This window comes from Arvicola amphibius, chromosome 3 (genome assembly GCF_903992535.2).
Source record: "Arvicola amphibius chromosome 3, mArvAmp1.2, whole genome shotgun sequence".
Taxonomy (NCBI): Eukaryota; Metazoa; Chordata; class Mammalia; order Rodentia; family Cricetidae; genus Arvicola; species Arvicola amphibius.
The window spans coordinates 172,047,968-172,075,667 of NC_052049.1; the positions used below are offsets into that span (position 1 = coordinate 172,047,968).

A 27,700-nucleotide genomic window follows, 5' to 3' on the forward strand; every position below is an offset into this window, starting at 1 on the left:
GATGAGGAAGAGCAAAGCTAGGGAGATGGCCAGGCTGCTAGAGGGCTTTCCTAGAAAGCACAGTCTTAGGTGTGATCTGCAGGAACCTACAAAACCAGGTGTCATACCTGTGATCTCAGAACTTTGGGGGCGGGTAGAGAAAGGCGGATCAGTGGTGGAAGGCCGTTTTTGGTTAGATAGTGATTTCTAGGCCAACTTGCCTGCAGTGAGATCCTGTCTCTAAAAAAATCAAAGAAAATGAAAGACCAGGTCACACTCAATATTCACTTATATGACAGACATTGTCCTGAGTGGCCACACAATTCTTCCAACAATCTAATGGAATATTAAAAATCATCCAGACTGTTTTACAGATGAGACTGAATCCAAAGGTTAAGGAGCCTGGTAGAAGCCATGCTGCTATCAGTGATTTCTCGGCAGTCAGTCAGATGCAAGCAGTGCCTTCGGCCTTGCTTGCCTGTGCAGTGGGAAGCAGGACACCACAGCTGAATGTTGAGCTATAGCAAATACAGTAACAGCTAACTACTAAATTTGTCACAGTCACCAGCACTCACTGACCAGACTGCCTTTCTACACTGTGTCCAGGCAGCAACATGAAGGTAATTACTATATCATCTTCTTTTTCTTTTTTATCATGTTCCTGAGCTTTACTGTTGTTTTTTAGTTTAAGAAAATTGGTCTCGGATTCAGCCGTTTCTCAACACCTTTTATACTTTCATCCTAATCTAAGACATCATTCATTCACCTGAATTTTAGCAAAAGATGCCTAGATCCCTTATTTTGCTACTGTTGTTTTATTTTGTTTGTTTTTGTTTTTGTTGAGGCAGGGTTTCTCTGAGTAGCCCTGGCTGTCCTGGAACTCACTAACCAGGACTGCAAACAGAGATCCACCTGCCTCTGCCTCCCAAGTGCTGCCCAGCTATTTCCACTCTTGATCAACTATAGATTGTTCTAAGGGGCTTTATCTTAAATTTAAATAAAAAGAAGTCTATCCTACACTTACTCAGAATCTGAGAGCTGTTGACCATTTATCCCTATCCCCTTCCTCCCAGCCAATGCCAATTCAGCTTCACTGAGTCTGATGTCATTGTGTGAGACAATCTAGCTCCTGCTCAGAACCTCTGCATCTCCTCCTTCCTCGCTTCCCTTAGCTGTCAGATATTCCTTAAAGGGACCCTTGAACAGCATCCTGTTGAGGTTTGAATGTGAGGTGTCCCATTGGTGCATGTATCTGAATGCTGGGTCCCCAACCAGTAGTGTTTTACAGGGAGGCTGTGGAACCCTTAGGAGGAAGAGTTGGAGGAAATGGGTCACTGGGGCTGTGCCTCGAAGCTTTAGTGTCCACCCCCCCTCCTTGCTGAGCGCAGATACAGGGTGATGAGCTAGCCTCCTGCGCCTTCACCCAGGTCTGCTCTGCCTGCCGCCATGTCTTCCCCACCACCGTGGACTCTACCCCTCTGCAGCTGTAAGCCAAAATAAACCCTTCTTCCTCATGCAGCTTCTGTCGGGGTATTTCATCAGAGCATCGGAAAAGCAACCAAGACACATCTTCATTAATAACACCCCCCTTCCCCTACTTCCCCTCAGTCACCATGCGCGGTATTTATTGTCTTTCTTCAGAGAACATGTATTCATTTGTGTTAGTTAGGGGCAATGTGTTTTCTCATTTATGTCCTTTCTCACTCAAAACATGAGATCAGGTAAGGGACATGGTGACACATCCCTGTGATCCCAACATTTGGGAGACCAAGGCAGGAGAGTTGTCAAAGGTTAAAAGCGTTCCAGCCTGGGCTATAGGGTGGGTTCCAGGATAGCCTGAATTACCAAGTGAGACTCTATGAAAAACAAAAGCAACAAAGTGACCTGGCCAGAGGGCTCAGTGGCTAAAAGCATTTGATGAGCAAGCCTGAAGGCCTGAATTCAGTCCCTGGAACCCACTCTCTCAGGGTTACCAGCACTGCCATGAAAACACCACAGCAGGGGAGCACTGACTCCTGAGTTGTCCTGTGATCTTCCACATGCATCCTGCATGTCTGTATTCATTCACACAAAGATATACATACATACATACACACACACACCACAAACATGCATCATACATACACACACTGCATATACAAAGAATTTAATTTTTTTTAAAGAAAAAGGCAAAGTCACTCATCAGGGACATTTTTATGTGCGTGAGAATCTCTCACACACTTGGAAAGAATCACCATCGAAGTAATACCAGGACAAAAAAAAAATCTAACTATGAAATCAAGAACCCTGGAAGAGGAGGCAGATGGAACACAAAGCTATCTCTTGGCATGAGGCAATGAGACCATCCAAATGCAGCTGTAAACTATATGAAAGGTGCTTAAGGAGACCATGGAAAGCACAATGATCACACGACAATCATCACAGGACATAGAGCTACTGAAACCCCAATGAGCATAAAAGAGATTGAAAGCAAACATCAAAACGCCATTTATGCTAAGGGTATCCACGGGAACTAGAGTGGATTTGGCAAATATCCTGCTTATATAGGGAGCTGAAGGCAAACAACTGGGTTCCCAGAGCGAAGCAAAGACAGGAGATTTTTATAATTATCTAACATGGTGTGAACGGCACGGTATGAATGGCGAGGTGTGAACACCGTGCTGAGAGAGCTGACACAGGTCTGATAGAAAACCTGGGGAAGAGATGGGGGAGAGGGGGTGGTTTTTGAAGAGGTTATGGATAGAAAATACAAATTGCTGGGGCTGGAGATTTGGCTTAGTCATTAAAGGCTAGGCTCACAACCAAAATGTCAGGAAAAGACAAATAGTTCTGCGGTGCTCAATTCATCAACAGCGAAGAGGTATGCTGCACAGACTTCTTATTCATGCCAACAAGTGTCAGAAAAATAATGTAAGTACCTCTGTTATAGACAAATTTTTATATTGAGACCATTTATAATTAGAGACAAATGCGAAGAGTGTTTCCACTGAGGCAGGATAGACGGAAAGAGCGGGAGAACGATGGCGGCAGGAGAGGAAACAGACTCCCCACCCTGGAGCCTGGTGCAAATTCTTGCCAGCAACGAAGGAAGAACTTCAGCAAATTAAATACTGCTTCCAACCTCTCTCTCTCTTTGGAGCCATAAACCTGCCATTGTCTAGGAATCACCCCAGAAAGCCCATTTATTTACAGGGAAAGGGTGTGAACTAAACCCGTGTGGAACCTCCTGGATCTTGGTTCGGGGTGATCAGATAATCCGTACAAGGCATCTGTGGAGCCACCCTGCAGTCTCATCTAATGCAAAAGAAAAGGGGAAGCAGGGCCAGCGCCTCAGCAAGGTTTCAAAATACAACTTAAAATTCCCCAAATGCTGTCTATGGATCATGCTAAGACAGTCATTGTGGCTCTTTTGAATAACCCAAATGGGAGTGTGTCTTCCTACAATTTTGTTTTTAGAGAAGCCCACGCCCATGCTCTCAATGATGTTTTTTATTGTTCACGCCTCCTTTCTTCCTATAAAACCATAGCTCTACTTCGCACTAGGTAGGCCTGAAATTCTTTCCTGTGGCAAAGCCAAAAATCCATATCTGGCCTGAGTCAGGGTCCCTAAAAAGCTAAGGAAGTCCCCAGGCTGGAGCTGTGACTGTTGTTCTCACTGCTGGCAGAAACTACGTCAAGATTCTCACCTAGCTGGGTGGTGGCGCACGCCTTTAATCCCCACACTCAGGAGGCAGAGGCAGGTCCATCACTGTGAGTTCAAGGCAAGCCTGGTCTACAAGAGCTAGTTCCTAGTTCCGGGACAGGCTCCAAAGCTACACAGGCAAACCTTGTCTCAAAAAAAAAAAAAAAAAAAAAAAGACCAGGAAATCCATCCGGAGGGATAAGTGTGTGCCCACTTGGCCGGCTGGATACCCCGGGAACCAAGTACAGACACCCTCCAATCCCCTAAGCTTTCTGGCCATTCAGCGGGGGCTTCTCCCTGGCTACTGCCTTTCTTTTCTTATCCCATTCCAGCTTGCCCCTTTCCATCTGCGGTGTCCTAGGATCCCCCAACTCAGCCTACTTCACGGACTGAGGGTCTGGGGACACAGTGGTGAATGCAATGGCTGCAGGGGTTTCTTTGTTCCACTGAGCTGGCACCTACCACGTCTGCCCTTTTGTCTGCAAGGTCCTTGGCCAGTAAGTGGCCCTGATCCAGTACCAGGAGATCCATCCAGAGGAATAAGTGTGTGCCCACCTGGCCAACCGTACACCCCGGGAACCCAGTACAGGGACCCTTCAATCCCCTAAACTTTCTGGCCATTCAGCAGGCTTCTCCCCGGCTACTGCTTTTCTCTTCTTATCACATCCCAGCTTGCCCCCAAGCACTCCTTTCCATCTGCAGGGTCTTTAGATCCACCACCACAGCCTACCCGTCAGGGAGGAGGGGATCTGAGAGTCAACTCCAGTGCTGAGGGGACCTAAGAGAGGGCAGAACAAGAAAAAACCCCAAGTACACAGATAGCCACAGCAAAGATCGAACCAAGCCATCGAGACTCTCCTGACCTCATTTGAAGGAAGAGATGGGCAGGTGCCAATGCAAGAATTCCTCCAACAACCTGAAAAGCAACATAATAGATAACACCAGAAGCCAGCGATCATGCAACAGGAAGACTTGAACACCCTAATCCATTTTATGAAAGTGATAGAGACCATTAAACTGGATGTGAAAAACTCCTTTAAAGAAATGGATCTCATGAACATTGATGCAAAAATTCTCAATAAAGTACTGGCAAACCAAATCCAAGAACACATCAAAAAAATCATCCATTATGATCAAGTAGGCTTCATCCCAGAGATGCAGGGCTGGTTCAACATACGAAAATCTATCAATGTAATCCATCATATAAATAAACTGAAAGAAAAAAACCATATGATCATTTCATTAGATGCTGAAAAAGCATTTGACAAAATGCAACACCCTGTTATGATAAAGGTCTTGGAGAGATTAGGGATACAAGGATCATATCTAAATATAATAAAAGCAATATACAGCAAGCCAATGGCTAACATCAAATTAAATGGAGAGAAACTCAAAGCCATTCTACTAAAATGAGGAACAAGACAAGGCTGTCCACTCTACCCATATATCTTCAACATAGTGCTTGAAGTTCTACCAATAGCAATAAGACAACATAAGGAGATCAAGGGGATTCAAATTGAAAAAGAAGTCAAACTTTTGTTATTTGCAGATGATATGATAGTGTACATCAGTGACCCAAAAACTCTACCAAAGAACTCCTACAGCTGATAGATACCTTCAGTGATGTGGCAGGATACAAGATCAACTCAAAAAAATCAGTAGCCCTCCTATACATAAAGGATAAAGAAGCAGAGAGGGAAATCAGAGAAACTTCACCTTTCACGATAGCCACAAATAACAAAGTATCTTGGGGTAACACTAACCAAGGAAGTGAAAGATCTATTGAACAAGAATTTTAAGGCTTTGAAGAAAGAAACTGAAGAGACACCAGAAAATGGAAGGATCTCCTATGTTCTTGGACTGGTAGGATCAACATAGTAAAAATGGCAATTCTACCAAAGGCAATCTATAAATTCAACACAATCCTCAACAAAATTCTTCACAGACCTTGAGAGAACAATAATCAGCTTTATATGGAAAAACAAAAAACCCAGGATTCCCAAAACAATCCTATACAATAAAGGAACTTCTGGAGGCATTACCATCCCTGACTTCAAACTCTATTACAGAGCTACAGTAATGAAAATGTTTGGTATTGGCATAAAAACAGATGTCGACCAATGGAATCGAATCAAAGACCCAGATATTAACCCACAAACCTATGAACACCTGATTTTTGACAAAGGAGCTAAAATTATACAATGGAAGAAAGAAAGCATCTTCAACAAATGGTGCTGGCATAACTGGATGTCAACCTGTAGAAGAATGAAAATAGATCCATATCTATCCCCATGCACAAAACTAAAGTCCAAATGGATTAAAGACATCAATATAAATCTGACCACACTGAACCTGATAGAAGAGAAAGTGGGAAGTAGACTGCAACACATGGGCACAGGAGACCACTTCCTACATAGAACCCCAATAGTACAGACAATGAGAGCAACAATGAATAAATGGGACCTCCTGAAACTGAGAAGCTTCTGTAAAGCAAAGGACATGGTCAACAAGACAAAAAAGGCATCCTACTGAATGGGAGAAGATCTTCCCAAACCCCACATCAGATAAAAGTCTGATCTCCAAAATATATAAAGAATTCAAGAAACTAGACATTAAAATTCTAAATAACCCAATTAAAAAATGGAGTACTGAACTGAACAGAGAATTCTCAACAGAAGAAGTTCAAATGGCCAAAAGATACTTAAGGTCATGTTCAACTTCTTTAGCGATCAGGGAAATACAAATCAAAACAACATTGAGATGCCATCTAACACCTGTCAGAATGGCTAAAATCAAAAACACCAATGATAGCCTTTGCTGGAGAGGATGTGGAGTAAGGGAAACACTCATCCATTGCTGGTGGGAATGCAAACTTGTGCAACCACTTTGAAAATCAGTGTGGCGGTTTCTCAGGAAATTGGGAATCAACCTACCTTAGGATCCAGCAATATCACTCTTGGGAATATACCCAAGAGATGCCCAATCATACTACAAAAGCATCTGTTCAACTATGTTCATAGCAGCATTATTTGTAATAGCCAGAACCTGGAAACAACCTAGATGCCCCTCAATGGAAGAATGGATTAAGAAAGTGTGGAATATATACACATTAGAGTACTACTCAGCGGTAAAAAAACAATGACATCTTAAATTTTGCATGTGAATGGATGGAAATAGAAAACACTATCCTGAGTGAGATAACCCAGACCCAAAAAGATGAATATGGTATGTACTCACTCATTAGTGGATACTAGCTATAAACAAAGGGCACTGAGCCTATAGCTTGCAAGCCTAGAGAAACCAAATAAGAAGGTGAACTCAAAAAAAAAAAAAAAAAAAAAAAAAGAAGGTGAACTCAAAGAAACATATATAGATCCTCCTGGAAATTGGAAGCAGACAAGAACGCCGGGCAAAAGAAACAAATGACATCTTAAATTTGGGAGCATGGGAGTGGGAGTAGGTGTTGGGGTGTGATTGGGGGAAGGGGAAAGGGGGAGAGAGAGGGGAGAAGGGAAGGATTGGGGAGAGCTTGGGGAAGTGGGAGGGCTGAGATGGAGGGAGGGTGGATATAGGAGCAAGCAGGGAAGAAGATATCTACATTAAGGGAGCCATTTCAGGGTTGGCAAGAGACTTGGCTCTAGAGGGGAACCCAGGTGTTCACGGGGATGTTCCCAGCTAGATCCTTGGGCAACAGAGGAGAGGGTGCCTGAACTGGCCTTGCCCCATAATCACACTGATGATTATCTCGAATATCACCATAGAATCTTCGTCCGGCGATGGATGGAGATAGAGACAGAGACCCACATCAGAGCAACGGACTGAGCTCCCAAAGTCCAGTTGAAGGGCAGAAGGAGTGAGGATGAGCAAGGAAGTCAGACCGCGAGAGGTTGGTCCACCCACTGAGACAGTGTGCCTGATCTAATGGGAGCTCACCAAATCCAGCTGGACTGGGACTGAACGAGCATGTGATCAAACCAGACTCTCTGAATGTGGCTGACAATGAGGGCTGACTGAGAAGCCATTGATAAAGGCACTAGGACTTGTTTCTACTGCTTGTATTGGCTTTTTGGGACCCTAGTCTATTCGGATGCATAGCTTCCTAGGCCTGGATGGAGTGGGGTGGGCCTTGGACTTCCCACAGGACAGGGTACCCTGCCCTCTGTTAAGACTGGAGGGGGAGGGAGGAGGTGGAGGAGGGGAACAGGAAGGGAATGGGGGGAATGGAAATTTTTGAATGGAAAATAAAAAAAACAGAAAAAAAAAACATGAAAAAAGAGATTCTTACCTAAAACACTGCTAAAGGATGTATTTGAGTAAGAAGAAAATTAAAACCAGTCAGAAAAAAAATGGAATGTAGGAACAATAGAAAAAGAATTTAAAAGCATAGTGATAAATCAAGAAGTAGTTGGGAAAGTCTTAGAATTGGGAAAATTAAAATTTGGGGTTTTAATAAAAACGACTTTGGGGTTTGTGTATTATTTAAGGGATGTCTAGATGCTAAGACTAAACTGTACATGTCATAGAAGAGACATTCCAAGGGCCACATGCTAAAAGGCAAACCAAAACCATCTTGCCTTTGGAAGAAATTCTCAAAGAAACAGTCACATATAGACCAAACAGAAGAAGGGGAATATATGGAGTATTTTGACAAACCCATAGAAACCACCAATCCCGACAGACAAACAGACAGTGGTTATGAGCATGAAATTCATAGGAGATGATGTGGGAGGGTCTTCTGTTTGAGTTGATTTCATTGGTTAATACAGAAACTGCCTGGCTCATTTAATGGGCCAGCCCTTAGGTAGGTGGAGTAGACAGAACAGGAAGAAGGAAGTGAGGTAGATGGCTCAGTCATACCATGCCTCTCCTAAGTGAGATAAGCCATGCCTCTGCTCTCTGAGACAGACCTACGTGCCTCTCCTCAGGGAGACAGATGCGATGAAGCCAGCCGCCAGGTCAGACATGCTGAATCTTCCCCGGTAAGACACCACTCGTGGTGTTACAAAGATTATTAGATATGGGTTAATCAGGATGTGAGTAAGAGGCTGAAACTAATGAGCCAGGCAGTGTTTAAATAAATACAGTTTGTGTGTTGTTATTTCGGGGCATAAGCTAGCAAGGCGGCCAAGAGCCGGGCGGCGGGAATGCAGTGGTTAAAAGAATACAATTTGTGTATTGATATTTCACGTGTAAAGCTAAGCATGCGGGAGCCGAGCGGCTGGTAGTGGGCCTGCAGGTCATCACTACAAGGAGAGAGTAATATAAATGGCTAGTAGGCATGGGCAGGTCCTGCTCTTATTGGTTATGGAAGAGATGTGTTATAATATACCAGGCTCTAGAATCACCTACGCTGGCCAAAGCCTGCCATCATGAAAGAGACTCTCCTGAGTGCAGCATCCTGAAGAAACACAAGCCAACTCCATGTAGAGAGCTCAGGAGAGAGGCGTTGCCCGTCACCAGGTGGCCCAGCCATTCCCAGTTTGAGTATTGGGCATGGAACTGAAAAAGATCTCAATGGGCTAGAGCCTTGACCACCAGCTGACCAAGACCCCACACAAAACTCTAGCCAGCAGCCTAGCCCAGCCACAGAACCATAAGGAATACCTGTTACTTCGAGTCACTGGGTTTTGAAATGTATTGTTCTATAAATGTAGATAACTGATACATAGAGAAGAATCCCAAGTCTAGTTCTTTGAGGCATCCTAGAAGCAGGAGGCGGCTGCAGTACTGGAGTTTAGTGAATCACCATTGTGTGTATGAATGTGATTGGCTGCTCTGGTCTACCAGCCCCTGGAAATGCAAACCCAGTGAACACAACCCTGAACCTAAGGAACTCACAATGTGAAGCACGTGGACCTGGCACGATTTGATGCAGCTGGGTGGGGAGGGGAAGTAGATCAGAACTCAAGGGACTCAATGCTTCAAAACAGGTTCTCAACCTATGGGTCACATATCAGATATTTACACTGTGATTCATAACAGTAGCAAAATTATCGTTATGAAGTAACAACAAAAATAATTTTAAGGTTAGAAGTCACCACAGCACAAGGAACTGTATTAAGGGGTGATAGCATTCGGAAGGTTGAGAAGCACTGCTTCAGAGGGAGCCCGGGAGGGATGCAGAAATTCTATTTCCATAATACAGTTGCTCCTGAGTCATGTCAAACACAGGTGCTCACTGAGGGAATAAAGACCTAGACAACTGGGGACAGGGAGGATAGTTATGAGTTCTTGACTAGAAATCAAGAAATAAGCAAACTGCTTTGCCTTGGCCACAGTTCCATTGGGTAATTTATGGGTTAATCTCAGGAGGGCACAGGTAAGAGTCTACACGTTATTTCAAATGTGATTCAAACAAAATAAATAAAGGCAAAATAAAACATGTAAGTTCTTTCGTTTGGCACATTTCCAAAGGTGACATTTCTGCAAATGCACTCTCTCACACAGGCTAGTGTCCGTCCGTATGGGAAGACCATGCTCGACTCCAGTCCTGGCCTAAAAAGCACACCCTCCAGTTCCCTCCTGTGGATGTGAACACCAAAACTTAAGGATTCCGCTCTCTGAGTCAAAGTAGGAAAGCAGCAGAATTTGAGCTCAAATGATTTCCTTCTCTTTCAAGGCCACCCCTGCCTTCCAGAAGGTTCCACAGTGACCGGGAAAACCAGCCCGAGTCTCCAGGGCTGTGAAAAGTCCCCAGGAAGCTGATGAAGCCAAGTGGGAATGTGGGATCTGGAAGAGTTCCGAGGCCCACTTTGATGGTAGGGGTTTGAGCTTTCTTTCATGAAAAGTGCTAAGTTTATTGTTATGAGTAGCTCTAACCGGGATTTACGTGCATAAAGGTGTCCAGATGATGCTGATGTGGTTTAGTCTAAACACCGTACTTTGACCACTATGCTTCTAACTTACTATGCTGTCCTCCACCATTAAGGCATCTGTAATTGATAAAAGTAACCCTAGCCCACAGATGAGAACGAGCCTGTGGGGTTCACAGGCAGCAGCATAGCGCTGGGTTCAGCCGGGGCAGAAGTAGAAGAAAAGGACCTTGTATTTTGTCATTTGTTGGTGCAGGACTCTCTGCACTGGGAACAATTTTGCGCTCTTAGAAAACACTTGGCACCATCTGGAGACAGCTTTGATTTTTACAGCTGGCATGGGAGACAACAGTGGCACCCGGTACACAAAAGAATGATGCTCAGACCCCCCAGGACAGTTGCGTGGGACAGTTTCCTGCAATAAAGCATCATTATGCACAAAGGCCAATATCTGATAAATGATTCAGGCCGAGAAACCTGAGCAGACTGAGCACAGTGGCTTCCTCCGGAGAACAACGCATGCTGCGGGTAGGAGAGATGTAAAGAATCGGTTCACACAATCACGAGGGCTAGCGGGGCCCAAATTCACAAACTGGAAATGGTAACCAGAACTGAAGTTCAGCCTCCAATGCAGAGGCAATCTGCAAGGAGAATTCTTCTCCTCTGGGGAAAACCTCTGGCTTTTTCTTAGGGTTCCATTGCCTAAATGAAGCCGGCCATCGGCTCCTGAATTAAATAGTAATAACTTCTGAAAACTACCACGACGATCACTTAATTAGCAAAAACAGCTATGAAAGCAGAGTTTCCATTTGTTTAAAAATGGAGTAAAACACGGAGACTATAAAGTCTCTGTGCTAGGTGCCCAACCCCAGGACGCTAGCAGCGTCTCTGGGGTGAAGACTTACCTTTCGCAGGCGCAGTGTGGAAACTGCCCTACCGTTTTCTCTCTTCTCCCCCAACTACGGCAGTTCCTGCGGTTTTTATCAATTTTCATCTCCTAGGTCAGACGCTAGGGTGCAGAGATGCAGTGCAGGGTACCCAGAACAAGGTAAACAAGCCAAAGCAGGATGTGGAGTGAGGCGTCTTGGCTCCCGGGTCCACACCCTAACCTGCCGTCCGGACTCACACTGGAGCCAATGAAACTCTCACCAGCCAGAAAGAGTGATTTGACTGATCTGAAAAGTCTGGTGGATGGATTTTTTTTAAACTCAGAAGGTTCTAGGTACAGCTGAGTCAGGGTCCAGGTGCCACCCGATTCTCCCGAGCTGGAGTGACTCACAGCAGCCGGCAAGGCCAGGCTCGTGCGGGCTTCGCTAATGGAAGTTTTACGGGAACACAGCCTTACCTGATCGTTTACAAACCAGCTACAGTTGTGATTTCACCACAGCGGCACACTTGAGTGGCTGTGGAATTAAACAGCTTATTATGGAGCGCTTTCCAGAAACAGCCAGCATTCTCCGTGGGGCTCTAAGTGTGGTCAGCATCACCAGTATCTCCGGGGAGCTGTTGGAAACAGACTCTCCAGCACAGACCCTGAACCAGACGCTGCGTTTTAAGTCCCAGGTGATGGACAGGCAAGGCTTGAGGAGTCCTGTGCTGTGCCCATATGGCTATTGTCACGTTCTCTAGCCTTAAAAACACACACCATGGCATACATGTAGAGGTCAGAGGACAGCTTGCAGAAGTCGGTTCTGGCCTTCCACCATGTGAGTTTCAGAGATTGAACTCAGGTCACCAATCTTGGTGGCAAGCGTGTTTACTGGCTGAGCTCTCTCGCTGTCCCCTCGCTGTCGTTTTTCCTTGCTTCTGGTTCGTTCTCCATTAAATCAGGTGCTCTCTCTGTGTTTTCCTTCCTATCATCTTTCTGTTTTCCTTCAGCACCATGCTCACCTATGGCTGAGCATTCATTGGAGTATTTTTCTCTTTGATGTTTGCCCCTCCATAAGACTGGAGCATGTAAAAGAGCTCTAACCTTTGTAAGTCTGGGCATGGCGGTAAATGCTCACAATCCTAGTGCTTAAAGGTGGAAGGAGAGTGTCAGGAGTTCAAGGTCATCCTTGGTTGTGTAGGGAATTTGAGGCCAACCTGAGCTGTAGGAGACCTCACTTGAAAAGCAAACAAAACACAAAACAGGACCGGGGAGATGGCTCAGTGGATAAAGTGCTTGTTAGGAAAGCAAAAGGACTTGAATTCAAATCTCCAACACATAACAGCACACAGTTGATCTCCCAGCACTGGGCGCTATGGGAATAGTAGAGACAGGTAGATCCCAGGGGCTCACTGGCCAGTCAATTGTCACAAATGGCGAACTTTGGTTCAACGAGAGACCCTGTCTAAAAACAAAGAAGGCAGAGCAATAGGGGAGGACATCTGAAGTTGACCTCTGACCTTCACATGTGCTTACATGGGCAAGTGCAACGTTAAGCACAAGTGCAAACATGTGTACCATGGTTCAATGAGAGACTGTGACTCAAAAAAATAAGGCAGAGCAATAGGGGAAGACATCTGAAGTTGACCTCTGACCTTCACATGTGCTTACATGGGTAAGTGTTCCCCTAGGCACACATGCAAACACATGTAAAATACACATATGTACAACAGGCATATACATGTACACACATACAACACACATAAACATATGCACATGTACACTGTGCAATACACATACAAAATACATATATGCACATATGCACGATATGTACAAAACACACATTGCATATATATCTATAACACACGTACAGACACAAGCACACATACACACATGCATGCACACATAATACACATATGCACAAACGTGTGTAATGCACATACACACAAGTACAACACATATGTACAACACACACACACATAAAAGTGTAAACCACACTGACTTAGCAGTAAGTAGAAAACAACCAAAAGAGAAAAGGCAATAAACTAAGTAAGTTGTTAGGAAGCTATTAGACCAAGGAGGACGGCGCCCCGGAGGCCTGGGATGATGAGCGGGTAGGTTAGCTTTAATCCCCTCCCTCTGCATTCTAGGGCTAAATATTACTATTCAATCACACAGAAAATTTCAAGTGTTTTGCGAAGCCTCTGCAGAGCAAGGATCCAATTTCACCAGCTGTTCACTACATGAAATAGCATCTATATCAGGAATTTAATTAGAAAGCCCAGAATGTGATCCTGCCTGAGAAAGTTACATTGCAGGCAGCTGCTTTGTCCCCCAGAGACCAGAGGGAGCCCTGCGCCCTGACTCAATTCTATGCTCCTCTCCCTCTTGACGAGAGCCCTCCTAACTGTTAAAAATGCCCTTGTGGGTCTGGCAATTTTGAATGACTAACTTATTGTGTGGAGATGAAGAACCAGCGGCTCCTGGCAAGAGATCTGTAGTGTCTTTCAAAACAGGATTCATGTCAGATGATTTCGGCTGACTTCGTTGAGGTCCTTGGTTCACATTTACCCATGGAGAGCTAACACTGACGGCCTTTTCTCAGAAGAAAACAAGCTTCGAGAAGATATGGCTGGGGAGATGGCTCGGTTGGTGAAGTGCTTGCCACAGAAGCGTGAGAACCTAAGTTCTGAACCCCAGCACCATGGAGTGGAGAAGCTGGACTCAGCAGTATATGGCTACAATCTCAACACTGGGCAGGTGGAGACAGGAGGTTCCCTGGAGTTCCCTGGCCAGCCTGGCTGTCCAAATGGGTGGGGTCTAGTTCAACAAGAGACCATGTCTCAAAAAGCAAGGGAGAGTCACTGAGGAAGACAACCCAGTACGGACATCTGGCCTCCACACATGCATACACACAACACAGATGTGTGCATTCACACACATACACACACACACATGCTCGCATGCACACACACATGCACACATACATACATGCACATACACATAGTGAAAGTTTCTCAAAGTAATTGGAATAATGTTATCTTCATGGCTAAACAAACTGATTATCCAAGGGGAATTTTCAGCATGCATTTTAGTGAAACCCTCCCTCCTGCTGATACAGGAGAATGAGCCTTAAAAACCTCAAATGAGAGGAGAGAAAGACCTGAAAGCAGAGTGTGGAGGCTCTGGCTCAGTCTACACTGAGAGATTGCAGAGTGGAATCTCCAATGTCTATACTCCAGAGTCTACACTGAGAGGCCCTAGGTTACCACTGCCACTTAAACCCTCAGAGACTCATTTTCCCCACCTGTAAAGTGAAATAAATGTTAGTTCACATCTTTATCCAGTCCCTTAGCATTTGCTCTCTCATTCAAGGGAGTTCTTTACATACAGAATGGCAGGAAGGTGCTAGGCAGAAGATGTACAAGGAAGGCAAAATCATGCACGCGCTCTGTCCTCATGAAGCCTGCAAGCAACTGAAGAAATGAGGTGTTTGTGTTTGTGGAGGGGGTCACTAAATATGATGGTACAATTATGGTGCATACCATAGAGAAAGGGTCCCTCTGACATCACCCAGTTAACTCATCAACAAGTCTTGTAATCCATATCTTCAAAATGCATTCCAAATGCCAGTTCCCAACTACGTATGTGCCACTGATGCTTCTAGCTGGATTACGGCACCAACTCAGCCCTGACCTAATCTGTTCTTCATAGAGACATTAATTCTTGAAGACTCTAAATCAGATCCATAAATGCTACATGGAAGTTTCTGGTGACTTTCCATATTGCTTAGACTAAGCACAGTTCTGGAAGGCTCAGGATATCTGCCGTGGGCCCTGATTCCATCTGCCAGAACTTCCCTTCCAGCCCTCCACTCCAGCCACTCGGACCTCCGTGCTCCCTGAGCATGCCAACATGTAGTGAGTCAGAGATCCCAGTGCACACAGGTAAGCACTGGAGAACCCAGGAAAGTTAGACACACAGGCTTGTCTCTTCACAGGAAGGAGATGTTGGCCTATCTTCCACCAGAACACTGGGAAAAGATGTAGTTTATAACCTGGTGATCCTTTGCTATCTGTAGGGCGTGGCTTCACCAGAATACTCCAGAATATTGTGGTTTTCTTTTTAATACCAGACCCCCTTCCACATAATTTTCAGCATCACTTCTCAGTCCATAAACCATTTTTATGACAGATGTCACCTGTACTTTACAGCAGCCTAACTGACTTCTAAGTTATCCTAGGGCCAAGCCAGTCCTGACTCCCACAGGTGTTATGTTTACCTCAGTGATTCTCCCTAGCCCCTGATCTTGAGCACTAGTTTTGAGTCAAACACCCCTTCTTTATGGAAGAAGCCATATGTACTTTGTAAAGAGTTTCAGTGTAAACACGTCTTAAGCTTTGTTGTACACACTGGCCTGAGTTAATTGCCATCAGGAAACTTTTTTCCAAAATTGTGCTGTGCTTAAATATGGCTAAAGTAAACCACCCCACGTCAGACTCCAGAATTTTGGCCCAGCAGTAGCTAACAAAGTTGGGTTGAACCGAGTTTCATTCTTACCTCACCAAGATCATTTCCCTCCCAGTCATGATCTCGAAGGGACCCCCACACAAACGCACCTGGATAGGGCCCCAGATAGCTTCATTTGCTCCCATATTCTCTCAGAGATGTTGAGATATTGATACTTTGATCTCTGTCAAATGTCACCTTTCCAGAGAGTGCTTCCTGCTCACCTAGAATCACCTCCCCAATCCATAGCATCAATTACCAGCCCCTTAATTCATCCTTTACCTAAGGGGGTGTTTAATTCCACTTGGGAGTTATTGATTGACTTCTCTGCCATTTGTTTCCTATCTGGAAGTAGGACTTGGTTCATATCCTTTTCAAACATCTTTAATGGACTTTGGACATAAAAGGATGCTGAATAACGTTTAATTTACTGTTTATTCTAAACTGGGATGATGTAAGTCCTGACACGATAAGGATTACTTATTCCAGGGAGATCTGGGAAGGCTTGCTTGGAGGAGAACACAGTGGCTGGAGCTTTCCAGGGCCAAGAGGAGTGTGGTATTGGCTGGGGAGCAGAGATTGCTCAAACAAAGGATCTGGGGTGGGAAGGAAAATTGGAGAGTCAAGAAGTTGGAAGATGAGCAGGGGAGATTACTCAGTGGGTAAAGCGTTTCTGTGTGAGCATTGGAAACTGAGTTCGAGTCTCAGAGACCTTGCAAAAATAAAACAAACGAACAAAAGACCTGGGCCCCGTGGCCTGCACTTGTAATTGCAGGGCTAGGAAGGAGATGGGAAGATCCCTGGGGCTTGCTGGACAGCCAGCCTATTCTTCTTGCCAAACTGTAAGCCAAAGATAGATGGTTCCATAGAAAAACAAAGAATGATGCACAGCTCCTAAGGCAATGCTCAAGGATGTCATTTGTCTTCCATATACACATACATACACTTGGTACAGCTGAACACACATTCATATACATATACACACACAGACACACACACACACACACACACACACGAGGGTGGGAGTATAAAAAGATCATCAACATAAGCAGAACATAGAGAAAGGTGCCAGACTTTTTATTGCTATGGTGACACACCATGACCAAAAACAACTTAGGGAAGAAAGGGTTTGTTTTGCTTTAACTTCCAGTTAATACTCCATCACTGAGAGAAGTCAGGGCAGGAACCCGAGGGCAGGAACTGATGCAGAGACTCTGGAGCAATGCTGCTCTCTGGCTTGCTCCTCATGGATTGCTCAGCGGTTCTTACAGACCCTCAGACAACTAGCCCAGCAGCGGCACTGCTCACTGAGATGCCCCGCCCCCCCCCACCAATCAGCAATCAAGAAAATGCATGACTGTCTTCCCTGCATGCCAATCAGGTGCCAGCATTTTCTCACCTAAGGTTCCTTCTTCGAGAATGGAGAATGACTCTATGTGGGTCAAGTTGACACAAAATTGGCCAGCACAGCCCTGAATGAAACCAGATAAAAGGAAGTGGCCAGACTGCTCATGGCTGTACAGGACCCATTCATGATTTGGGTCTTTATTCCTAGGCTATGAAAGGATTTAAACTTGGGGGCACTAAGGAAATAACCAATCATTTAACTTACTAAAAATATTTGAAAAGATTTGTTAAGTCCCTGTTTTAAGCCATACAGTAAAATGAGAAAATATTACCCATAGTCAATTTCAATGGCAGAGACTAAAACCATAAAGGCTTTCACCCCCAGAGCTGGGGAATCAAACCCAGGCCCTTGCACACTCTAAGCCAGTGCTCCACCACTGAGCCACATCCCTGGCCCTATGCTGCCGAGTTCTGTGGCTTCTCACTCAACACCAACCAGTTCTAAACTTTGACTAAGCTGATCATTCTCTCTTTCTTTCCTATTCTAAAAAAAAAAAAAAAAAAAAAAAAAAAAAAAAAAAAAAAAAAAAAAAAAAACCAAGCAAATTAAAAACAAAACAACAACAACAAAACCCCCACTGATTGAAAGCTTCCCCTTACCATGAAAGAACGAGGTCTGTCTGAGCTACTCTTTTGCTTATGTGAGAATGTAACTCCTGTCAGCATAAAGCTTCCAGGCTTCTGAGGCTTGCGTCTTCCGCTGTTCCCTTCAGGGTAGACAAGGAGTGGTCAAGGCTGGTGTCTGGCTGCCTCCTGAATTCAAATCTTCCCCATGACCAGCTGTGCTCTTGAGAAAAGATGCTCCCTGAGACCCTAACATACATGTCATTAACCATCAATTAACCTGGTTTTCTTTATTTGGAAGTGAGGGCTAATGCTGTATGTATAGTTCTCTATAGGCTCTGAGTTCACTGACAGAAACTCCACGGGTTGAAGACTCCCAGATCCCCTTTGTGAAGATCTAAAGACCCCCGACTCCTCTTCTAGGGCCAGTCCCATCACCCCTCTCACTGAAACTCTACATCTCAGCAAACTGTCTATCCAGTGGGGAGGTCAGCAGGTACAGGAGCCAGGGCAGCACAGGGCAGCACAGGGCAGCACAGGTGCCCTCTGCACACCTACCTGGTGCACTGCCCAGCTCAGCGCCCCTCCCTGCTGCTTCAGCTGACCAGCGTGGCTGCAGAGCAACTGCATCTATGGCAGCTTTTTCCATAGGAAAGGCACAGCGACTGAGAAGATGGGCCATGGATAAGAAGCTCGCCATGCAAACAGGAGTGAGGTTTAGAGCCCCCGGTTCTGGTATAAAAGCTGAGCAGGCAATAGCATAGCTGTAGCCCCAAAACTCAGGGAACAGAGACAAGGGATCCCTGATAAACTGGCTAGCTTAGACTAGACAAAGAGGTGAGCTTTGGGTTAAGAAGAAGCCCCCGCCTTCATAAATAAAGAGGAGAAAAATTGAGGAAGACACTCGATGTTAACTTCAGGTCTCTACACACATATACATGTATACTCATACATCCATGTGTCTTTATACACGCAAGCACGCATACCTATACACACCCCACACATATACACATGCAAATAAAAAGAAGAGGAAAAAGACTGTGGAAAGGTCTGCTGAAGCCCCAGGGAAGAAGTCAGTTAACAGATAAATGGACCCTTCAGGCTTGGGGAGTGAGGGAGCAATCATTTAAAGTATTTTGCACCACAGAATGAATATTTGTGGATTTATCTAGTCAGGTCTATCTGAGAAAATGGTGTGAGAACCTAATATAAACATCATTAATCATTAATATACCTATTTTAATAACTGTTCATTGCAAGTGATTTGTGTCCCATAATTATTGGGATATGACCATGGGGAACTTGCAAAGTTTGTGTGTCCAGTTTGAATACAGTCCTGTTATGGCTCTTAAGTAAGTGAACCAAGGCAGCAACTTGCTGAATATACCTAAAAGTCCACAGAGCCTGACACCTCCCTACAGGGCCGTTATCTCAATTTCCACAGTTATGTACTGGGCTGCCTGCTACACAGATGTGAGATGTGTTCTCTTTTCCCTTCTTCGCCCAGTGGTACAAGTCTTGGAATCCATTCACTGTGTGTCCCCAGGCAGTGAAATCACCTGCAAATGTACCTAACATTTTAGGAGCCCCCTGGTAACAGTTCCCTGGAGGCCCAACAATTAGATACTTAATGGTCCCACTTCAGGATGCTGACAGTAATCTGGGAGAAGGGGGAAAGTCAGGCAGTGTTCTCAGGGGGAGGAGTTTAGTGAGGCAAAACTCTTAGAAAAAGCTCTGTTCCTGGCTCTGAGTCGGGGAATGCAGAAGCTGACAGCTGGGAGAAAGGCTCATTTAGAGGAAACTAGGGAAGAGTTATGGGAGGCCTGGCTTCCCTAAAAGCCCACGCTGGGCTTGAAAAGACATCAGAAAAAACATGTATTTTAGCTGGGTTATCAACGCCTTTCTGTCTCTGGGCATCATCCAAAAGTACTAACCCTATCAACATGGAGCTTCAGCTTCCACCTCTAGGAAGATGGCCCACCCCATCTCAAAATGTCACAGGACCAACTCAAGCATCCTTCTCCCTTGCTGACTCCAAAGGAACTATTATTGAGCACCAAATGTGTGCCGAACCCACAACCCATAATTTCATCAAATCCTTTCAGTCTTCCTGGTTTGGGTGTTGTTTCCATTCATCAATGGAAAAGTCAAAGTTCAAAGAGCATCTCTTAGCCTCCAGTATTTGTCAGCTGTTAAAGAACCAAATATAACTTGTTTATTTATCCACCGATGTTGGCTGAGCATTTACTAAGTGGCCGCCGCTGAAGCTGGCCTGGAGAACACACAAACACACACACACACACGCACACACACACACATACACACACACATCAAAGAAATCAGTTTACAGGAGAGCAATCTGATTAAGAAGGACTAGGGCTCTGTATTGATTCCCAGTAGAGGAAAGCCAGGAATGAGCATAGCTAGTACTTAGACTCCACATGTATGGAAGCAGCTAGCCAGGCCTTAGAGCCTAGAGAACAACACTGTCCTAGGGAGAGAACATTCCAGGTGCAAATGCAGGAAGCGGGAGAGAGTAAAGTCTCCCTACAAACCTAGAGGAAGGCACTGGAGGCAACGACTCAGGAAGGGTGAATTCAAGTCAGGTGAGTGGTTCTCAACATTCCTAACACTGGGACCCTTTAATATGAGCCTCATGTTGTGGTGACCCCAAAACCGTAAAATTATTTTTCTTGTTACTTCATAGCTGCAATCTTGCTACTGTTAAGAGGCATAATGTAAATATCCGTGTTATCCCATGCTCTCAGGTGACCCCTGTGCAAGGGTTGTTCAGCCCCCAAAGGGGTCAAGACCCACAGGTTTAACTCACTGGATTAGGTGGTGGGAAGAATTTTAGCCAGAATCGGGATAGGTTTTATCCAAAGCCACTGGGACATTCTAAGCAGAGGAAAGTGTATGCAGGTGATTTTAGGAAGATCCCCTGGCTTGAAATTCGGAGGCTGGAGTTAGAGAAGCTGAGTGGGAGAATGGTACGGAGTTTGGCCAGGAAGAAGGTGTTAGGCAAGCGAGAGAGAGGGCACTGTTGGAACTGGAAGCCACTATACAAGGGACAAGGGAGAGTTTATAAAGATCACTGGGATCAAATTAAACGGTTAGAATTGGAAACTGATCGAGTGGATAGTTCATGAGGGCTGGGGGAGAGGGCAAGGCTGCAAGGCTACTCTGGGACTTTCTGGGAGGCCCCTGGGCTGTGCCATTCATAGAAGTGGGGAAGGAGTTGGATACCGTATGGGGCTTGTTGGGGTTGCAATGTGTATGGTTCAAGCTCCTGTGGGCAGTCAGAGAACTGGAGCTGAGTGCTCGGGAGTCCGGGTGAAGACTGGAAAGTTGTTGCTTAGCAAACATCAAATACCCATGGAGGTGACTGGAACACCTTGGGAGCACGTGCAGGGCCAGCCTCGCCTTCAGGAGCACCCCCGAGCCACTCCATAAGCAGTACAGTGTTTTGTGCTATTTCTCTGATTATGGGCTTGCAGCAAGCTCCCCTCTGCTCTGACATCATTCTGAATCCTCACTGCTTCCCTCCATGTCCCATAACACAGTTTCTGAAACACCGATGGTTATTTAGGAGCAAATCAGAACTAAGAAACCAACCATGTCAGACACAAGTAGAACTGCTTTAGCTAGGCGCAGAATTCTGTTCTCTAGTGTGAAAAGCAAGAATTCCATTCTTAATATTTGGCCTCCAATGCCACTGAAATTATAATCATAGATAACTATATTTAAGTTAGCTAAATTACATAATCTGCTCTGTGCACCGAAATAGAAGCAACAGTTTCCTCAAAAGCAGACCCTGGACAAGAAAGCTTTGCTTTCTGTTTATGTGATAAAACACTCTGATCAGAAGCAACGCAGAGACTGATGGGGTTGATTTGGTTTACATTTCCAGATCACAGTTCATCATTGAAGGAAGTCAGGGCAGACACCGAAGAAAGAACCACAGAGGAACACTGTCTTATGCTCAGACAGCTTTCCTTATACAGTCCAAGCCCACCTGCCTAGGGATTGGTGACGCCTCCAGTGGACTGGGTCCTTCCACATCATTCATAAATCAAGATAATCTCTCAGAGAGACAGCCTAAGGCCAATCCAATTAAGACAATTGTTCAACTGAGGTCATTCTAGATTGTGTTCACATTGACAATAAAAATGAACCAGGATACTGGGTTATTTGGAAAGTGACTCTTAGAAGCATGAAAGCAGGGAAAGAGACAGAGGAGGAAGGAAACCAATGTTAATGTACAGGTAACCTGCTACTAGGTGCACCTGGAACTTGTCCCTTGGCCACCTGAGAAAAATGGATAGGTCAGACCTCAGGAGTTGTTCATAAAGATGGGATATTTCCTCACCAACTTTAACCAGATGTAAGTACTGCTTTACTCCCAGGGTTCTTAACTCCCCAACAGTACCCCACATAAGTCAGAGAGATCCCCGAGGCTGAGACAACTCTTAGGCAAACCCACAGGGCTGCAGATAAGAAGGCTGCAGAAGGTGTTGGACGTGAACAAAGAGAGAACATGGTTGGGACTCTGCCATCATCTGCCAGCCAGGAGAGCAGGGTTCCATGGACCCTGAGGTCTGGACCCTGCTTGAAAGCTTTCTGTCTTAGAATTCTAAATCCTAACTGCCCTAGAGAGAATGCAGAAGGAAATGGATCACACGCTCACTTGTACATGCTAGCTTGGGGTGAGGCAGAAGTAAAAAAAAGTTGTTCGTGGACCATTTGATGCTCCAAATGATTTTTGTCTTCAACTAGACAATAATGATCCAATATGATGGCTTGCTATGAGCTTCATAGTCCAGTTGTATTTGGATCCACATGATGGAGACTTTGGGTCAGAATTGCTTGCCAAACATTAATCAAGCTGTTTGATTAGCTTATGATTTTTCAAGCCAACACAAATGCCTTTGTCAACTAATCCTGGCAAAACTGTCCCCCGTCTAAAGTTAGAGCGCATATAGTACTAACAGCCCGTCCGCACACTTTATAGTCAAAGCAGAATCCAGAGCCTTGGCTGTAAATGGTTAAATTACTGAGTGTATATTTAACACCTCATAAGCCAAGGAGAATTTTGAGGTCCATGTTCATTACACTAAATTCATTTTTATGTTGTATTTTTCTTCTCTTTCCTTTACCATTCAAGCATTTGGAGAAAAACTGTGTTCTCGGTGCCAAAAGTAAAGCAGAAAATTTCCACAAACTTATTAGTTGGAACGGGAAAAAAATACTTAACTCTGAGCATCATCTTAGCTGATCAAGATAATATGCAAAGGTGGGGTTCAGAGTCATGACACACCAGCAGCTGCTTGCTTGGGCAAGGCCAGCCTTCAGCAGCAGGGCCATGAATGGTGTTGATATGGCTTCCTTTATCCTGCATAAGATTCTTCACACTGATAGATTTTTTGATTGTACAGCTTAAGGATTTCCAGAGCCTCATGAAGGTTTGTACATTACTGAATTGTCTAGCAGCATCTGTCCCAGCTTTCAAGGAAACACACACCCGAGCCAGAACTTTGAAATCCTAACAGTCGTTTATTTACTAAATATTTATTGGCTACCTCTTAAGCGACAGGTCCTGTGGGAAAAATTAGGGATACGGAAACCACAGGACATACTTTCCTTTGGCATATGGCTTGTGTTGGCTAAACAGTGTCCATTTCTGCCCTGGGGTATCTCTTCCAAATTTCCGTGCCAGGACTGTGAGCTCACTCCAAGACCAGATCTAGAAGGAGGGTGAGAACCAGGAGAGTGACCTAGGGAGGCAGAGACTATTATTTCTTCATTAAGTGTGCCTGTTAACTAGCCACTATGTGGCAAAGGATCTCTACAGCTTTGCTCACTTCCCTTTGAAAAGCTTGGGTTCCTATGGAAGAGTGCTTTAAAATCTTGAAAAGGCAGGTGAACATTATTTTTTTTTAATGTACTTTAACACTTTACACCTCAGTAGACATTCTGAATGTCGCTGTTATACTTCATACTTACGGGAGAATTTTATCTATCTATCTATCTATCTATCTATCTGTCTGTCTGTCTGTCTGTCTGTCTGTCTATCTATCTATCTATCTATCTATCTATCTATCTATCTATCTATCTACCTATCTATCATCTATCTAGCCAGTGTAGCCCTAGCTGGCCTCAACCTCAGTATGTAGTTCAGGTTAGCCTTGAACTCCTGATCCTCCTGCCTCTGCCTTCCAAAGGAAGGGATTTCAGGTATGCATTACCACACCAAGGCAGAGGTTTATAGCCTTCTTCTGACGGTCGGAGCAGGGGTTGGGGAAAAGGTCTTAGAGGCTAATGTGCCTGCAGGGCTAGCATGAAGACCTGAGTTTGGACGCCTGGCCTTAGCCTAAAAAGCTGGGTGCTGGGACATGTGACTGTGGTCTCAGTGCTGGGGAGGCAGAGATGGGGCTCCCTGAGCCTTGCTGGTCAGTCCGAACTCAGGTTCAGTGAGAGATTCGTCTCAAAACTATATAAGGGGTTGAAGGAGATACCCGACATCAAACTACATGGGAGTGGAGGGGGTGGACTCAAAAGATGTTTCCAGCATCACAGAACCGTGGTCCATAGACTCAAAAGCAACAAACATACCTCATTGTTTTACTCTTTTATGTGCATGGGTGTTGCACATGCGTGGAAGTCTGTGCACCACAGTTTGCCTGGTGTCAGCAGAAGCCACGCGAGGTGTCAGATCCCCTAAAACTGGAGGTACAGACAGTTGTGAGCTACAAGGTGGGTGCTGAGAATTGAACCCAGGTCCTTTAGTAGAGCAGCCTGTGAACCACTGAGCCATCTCTCCTGCCTCTCAAGCATGCTTTCTATAGTCACCTACCTATGGGCAAAGTTTCCTCAAACCATAAAGCTTAAGCTCTGAGGACATATATGATGAGCTCGGCCCAGACACCCATCCCCCACCCTCCCACCTCCCTCTGAGCAATGTCTTCCAGGACATCTGCAAGCCTAAGTGACAGGCCTTCTCTTAAGTAATCTTTATGAACCAGAACACATCGAGGAAGGACATCTGCAAGCCTAAGTGACAGGCCTTCTCTTAAGTAATCTTTATGAACCAGAACACATCGAGGAACAAAAGAAAGATTGCACTTGGCAAGTCCCTGCTCATCGTGTGTAATACTCGGAAACAAGCCATCCTCTGGGGTGGCAACACTAAATAACATTGGGTTCGGCACTGACAGAGCTGTCCCAAACAGTTGTATCTGCCTGGTTCTCTTCCCGCCACCCTTCTGCTGGAGGGGCACCTGTGTTCCACGTTTTCTCCCGTTTTCTCGCTCGCTCACTGTTCTGTGGGCTAGGGGAGCAAAGCAAGGCTCCAAGATGTCAAGCAGGTTCGTCAGGCTCATCTGCCTGAAACTAGGCCTATTGAAGGGCAAACTTAGGCCACCCCTACTATAAGAACCAAAAGTCAGAGAAGGAGAGAAAACAATGCTTCAGAAACTGGAGACCTGATTTAGTAGTCACCAGGCAAGCCTGGCAACCTGCGTGCCATTCCCAGACAGACACTGGAAGGAGAGGACCGACTTCAGGGGGTTGTCTTCTGACCTCTACCTACCTGCCCTGACTTGTGTGTCTTTCTCCTGCCTGAAACCCCACATAAATATATAAAAGAAATAAATTAGAAACTTAAAAGTACTTTATCCAACATGAAATCACCAAGGAAAAATCATATTCTTGTCACATATAAAAGAGTAAGTAGGGAAGTGGTGGAGCACACCTTTCAGCCCAGCATTCAGGAGGCAGGAGGATTTCTATGAGTTCAAGGCCAGCCCAGTCTATATAGTAAGTTTCAGATTAGCCAGGGTTACATAGTTTTTGTTTTGGTTTGTTTTGGTTTTTTTTTTTTTTTTTTTGAGACAAGGTTTCTCCGTGTAACAGCTCTGACTGTCCTAGAACTAGCTTTGTAGACCATGCTGCCTCCCGAGTGCTGGAATTAAAGGTGTGCATCACCACCACCCTGAACCAGGCCAGGGCTACAGTAAGACTGTTTCCAACCCCCACAAAAAAAAACTGAAAAGAAAAAATAAGTAAAAGCATGGAAAATGTTCGATTCGTCATACTTGTTTCTTGGGCCTGCCAGAGTGAGCAATCATTGCTTTCAAATGCAAAGTCATTAGCCTGGATCCTATTTATTTACCTTATAATATCACTAACAACATCAATTTTAGCTTTTAAGAAATTCTAAGGCAGGGCATATTTGCTAAGGGTTCAGCAGTCATTTTTAAGAGCTTTATATTCGCAGGACTATGTAGCACAGCGTGTACACAGATGAATAGATAGAGCACCCATTGCTAGCCATAGCTCTTATAGTCCAGCCCTTACTCAGTGACTTAATTAGCTCACGTTAGTACTGATTACATGAATAAATAAACATTCTCTGCATGAATATTGAAAATACTGAAACTTATAAATTGAGACTCTCTGAAGGGACTGAGACAAATTGTATTTTACATTTAACAACAATATTCTTGTCGAATTTGTGTCACTAGGAAACTTAGCAAAACCAAAGGGTTTTGTTCCTGAAGTAAAAATTCATTTCCTAATGAATGCTTAACAAATCTTTGTGAATATCATAAAATTTGACTTCTTACCACAGAGCACCTAAGTATACCAAACTTATGGGTGGGAGGGAACCCTTAATCCACCTCCTCCTTCCTTCCTTTTACATTCCATTAGTGTATATGTGTGTGTGTGCGCGGGCACGCGCGCGCACGCGTGAGTGCATGCATGTGTCTGTCTGTGTGCTATGTGAACATGCCATGATATAGATACAAATGCAGAGGTCAGAGGACAAGTTGAGAGTGTAGGGTTTTCTTCTATTTTGTAGGTCTCAGGGATGGGACTCAGGTCTCCAAGCTTGAGACAAGTGTCTACCCACTGAACCATCTCGTAGGTTCCTCCTCTGCATTCCTAATATTATGGAAGGGTGGAAGGAAAGGACAGTTTTTCTCAGGACAATGAGAACATGTAAGGCTCTCTATTTCAAACCATTATTTTAAGTCTCTGGATTTTTTGTGAACATGGCCCTAACTGTGAAGAACTGCCTCAGTGAGTAAAATCTTTGGACCACAAGGACCTGAAGGCACATCCTCAGTACCCAAAGACACGCAGGTATACACACAATTAATTTAAGAAAAATAAGAGCCTGTGTTCCATCCAAACAGTACAAACACACAAACAGGCAGATGCCAGCCACATGGCAAGATTCAAGGTGTCCCAACAAGTGGGCAAACTTGCTTGAAATTGAGGAGAATTCTCTGAGAAGTTACGAAGCTGGATGTGGGTTCCTGGGTCATGCAGCATCTCCAGGAGAACACAGCACCAGAGAGACCCTGCCACACCCACAGAGCTCAGAGCAGAACTAGCCCACACCTCAGTGCACCCTGCCCTGTGGTGGTGAGACTCTCTCCCAGGGAACAAACTGAGCCTACACCAGAAGAGGAGGCTGTGTTGAAGGGAAACTGCTCCAGGAGAAACTGCTGAGGCAAAACCTTACACGTGGGAAGAAATGCAAAGAAAAAAAAATAAAACAAAAAGTGATGCTCATCAGATAGATTAAAGAGGGCAACACACAGCCAGAGAGAGGGCTCCGCCGTCAAGGGAGTGCACTGCTCTTCCCCAGGACTGAGGAGGTTCCCCAGCACCTGCTTGGAGTAGGTCCACAACCACTTGTCATGCTGCAGGGGATCTGAAGCCCTCTTCTGGAGTCCCCAGTTGCCAGCACTGTTACTTAGGTGCAGCAGATCCCCCCTACCCCAGAGTGTGCTCACACACACACACACACACACACATGCACACACATGCGCGCGCACACACACACACGTGTGCACACAAACAATTAAAAAT

The 27,700-nt window shown here is 45.0% G+C and overlaps 1 protein-coding gene across 1 annotated transcript in view; it reads right to left on the reverse strand.

The window, feature by feature from the left end:
* Col6a6 (collagen type VI alpha 6 chain) overlaps nucleotides 1-27,700 on the reverse strand; it is a 142,031-nt gene that overhangs the window by 113,235 nt on the left and 1,096 nt on the right. The window lies entirely within an intron of this gene.